Genomic DNA, 2803 nt, shown 5'->3' on the forward strand with positions numbered 1-2803 from the left:
GTACAATGCTCTACAGACAGAGGCAAGCCTTAAATCTGAGGCTGCAGCTGGGGTTCTGTGGTTARAGGCCTTAAAGGAGATCAGTACAAGCAATGCCTAAGATGTAAACCAGATCTCAAACACAGCCTATCTCCTGTCCAGGCCATGAAAGTAAGCGGACAGACTCAAAAACCAGGCTAGGACCAGGAGTCTTTGCAGTTGCAGTCACAATAGGAAGCATTTACTTTGCTTTTCGAAATATACCCTTAGTGAGGAGAGACTACATCTCTTTTTGAAGGAGGCTATTAAAGAAACCACAGCAGACACCCAGGCTTCCTGTACTTGGTTCAACATCTCTGTGCATGCTTTGCTGTCTGGCTACAAACTGCCTTGCCTAATGCATTCTTGTCCACAACAGAGCTCTTGGGTTCTACCCCAGTACAAACCAAAGAGAGACTTGTTTTAATCAGAAACCATGCTTCTCAACAGTATGGCACTAAATACACATCACTTTTGGCAATCTGCAAGAGCWATATCTCAAAATCCCAAAGGATATGTGGCCTGACAGTGCCCAAAACACCTCATGGAGCAGCCAGTGAAATCTGGAGAAATTTTTTTAAAGTAAGGTGGTGCAGAGCACGTTAAATAGGGGATTTRGAATCTGTGCTTAGGTTCTGGATTTGACTTAAATCTTTCGCGGTCTCTGATCAGTTCCTTCATCTGTAAAATGGGATCAATAAAATCTCCCCAACCTGCAGCAGTGCTCCCAGGCTTAATTGATGTCTGTGAAGCATTCTGAAAGCCACAAGTGAAAGAAACCATTATCAAGCCCTCAGGCCTTAATATAATACCRACAAACAACACAGAGTTGTTTATAATGCTTTTCAGTGCCACAATGACTAGGAAATGAGGGAAGGATAAAGTGCAGATGCACCCAGTGCTGCTTTGCTGCAGCGTAAATGAAAATGGTAGGAGTAGATTTTATAGATTTTCCTCCAGGGAATTCTGCTTTCAATAATGCAGTAAAACTGCTACCTCTGTGGATTCAAACAGATGCCCTTGCTAACACCTCAGGTATCAAAACCTATTATGAATTTGGAAGGATGCGTCTTGGAGTTGAAATCACATGGAAACGAATTAAGAAATGACTCACTCGGACCTCGCAGATTTAAAGAACCAGGGRCTGCCCAGCCACCCCTTCCAACGACTGAACTCAGCCTAGTACCGTACCAGCACACGATATCCCACCTTGCACAAGACAAAACACCCCCAGGCATCTCCCAGGCTCTGTSCTGCCGACTGCAAAGCTCTCTGTCCCTGCGGGTGCAGCTTTAGGAGCCGAGAGGAGYGGCCGGGCTCGCCCGGACCAGCGCACGGGCAGAGCGCTCCCGGTCGCGCTGCGCCAGCGGAGCCCGCGCTGCAGGCGAGAAGCGAGCGAGTGCGGGGTGCGGGCACAAGCGGGATCCGGCAGCGAGCAGGTGTCAGCCGGGGCAGGTGTGGAAGGGCTTGGGAAGCGCGTGTATCCCCCCGCTCTCAATCTTCGCGGTGGGCGCGGAGCTGCCGGTAGGACCCGAGGGGCCCCGCTGGACCCGGGGAACGAGACCCAGGGCAGATAAATCATAAAGCGCTCTATGAGCGGTCCCGCAGCCCTCCCCGCCGCGCAGCCATTTGCCTTTGTTGCAGCCCCGCGCCCGCAAGGTGCGGCGGGGCCGGGGCCGGGGCTGACGATGATGATGGAGCTCGCTCCCCGGTCGCTCTCCCCTCACAGCACAGAGGTGGGGACACGTCCTGCGGGGCTGGCTGCCGAGAGGGACCCACCCGCCCGCCGCCCGCACCTACCTACCTGCGGAGCCCGCCCGGGACGCGTCGCCCGCCGCCTTTGTTGTGCATGCCCGCCCCGGCAGCGCCGAGCCGCGGGTCGGCTCCGGCCCGGCCCCTCGGCGCCCGCCGCTCGCAGGCCCGGCTTAGCCCGTCGCCACGGCAACGCGGGCGCGGCTCGGGCGAGGTACCGGCCCCAGGGCCCCGCCCCGAGCGGGCTGAGGGGACAGAGCGGGGGGTCCCCGCAGGGCCCCGCCCCGAGCGGTGCTGAGGGGACAGAGCGGGCGCTCCTGAGGGGACAGAGCGGGGGGTCCCCGCGGGGCCGGGAGGAGGCGGCCCCGCAGCCTCGGCTTTAGGGCGCTCGTCTCTCGGCGCTCGCCCTTCTCCCCAGCCCTGCGCCCCTCCTTCCCCAGAGTGCCGGGCAGTTCCGAACTGGGCTTAGATTAGCCCTCGGCTTCCTCTTACGGTGCTTGGGATCCCTCATTTTCCATATCCGGTAGCTTTTCTTTAGACTGGCCACCTCCGGAGTCCCTATCTCCGGTCACAGATCRCACGTTCTTTTGTCCTACAGCAAGCACGGCTCTGGTGACTCTCCTGACTATCTTCCTGCATCATCCTCCACAGGCTCTTACACGTGACGGGCAGTGTCTATGGAAAGAGGGGAGCTGCTCTGAGAATAAAGCCAAGGCAGTGGTAACGCCTCCGTTTATCCCTGTTTCTGGGCATAGGAATGAATTGTGTCCTGCATGTACAACTATTTTAACTGACCATTAATTTYAGGGATAACCATGATAGCTTGAACYTCTTTCAGTCAGCAAGGACTTGGCAAATTAATGGTTGTGTTGATTATTTCTAGGATTAAGTGCCGCAGTTCATTGGCTCTATCATGTAATGCTAGATCGAGCTGGGTCCTGTTACCAGACTTGTACATGTGCATGTGTTCATCTGTGCATGTGTTCAACCTGAACAGGTAGGTTCTGGAGTGGTGAGACATGTTAGAAGGAGG

At 55.4% G+C, this 2803-nt stretch overlaps 1 protein-coding gene across 2 annotated transcripts in view; it reads right to left on the minus strand.

Moving 5' to 3' along the window:
* Window positions 1–2589, minus strand: part of LOC130574976 (uncharacterized) — a 46019-nt gene extending 43430 nt beyond the window's left edge. Inside the window, exon 1 of one of the 2 annotated variants that reach the window (XM_057368548.1) lies at window positions 2263–2589. The gene's annotated coding sequence lies outside the window, so the exon portion shown is untranslated. Of the gene's footprint in view, window positions 1–1822; window positions 1921–2262 lie in introns of those variants that run through there. The other variant, XM_057368547.1, reaches the window with a different exon arrangement.
* Between the last annotated feature and the right edge of the window lie 214 nt (window positions 2590–2803).

This window comes from Malurus melanocephalus, unplaced genomic scaffold (genome assembly GCF_030028575.1).
Source record: "Malurus melanocephalus ecotype Western Australia unplaced genomic scaffold, MMel_1.1 scaffold_94, whole genome shotgun sequence".
Lineage (NCBI taxonomy): Eukaryota > Metazoa > Chordata > Aves > Passeriformes > Maluridae > Malurus > Malurus melanocephalus.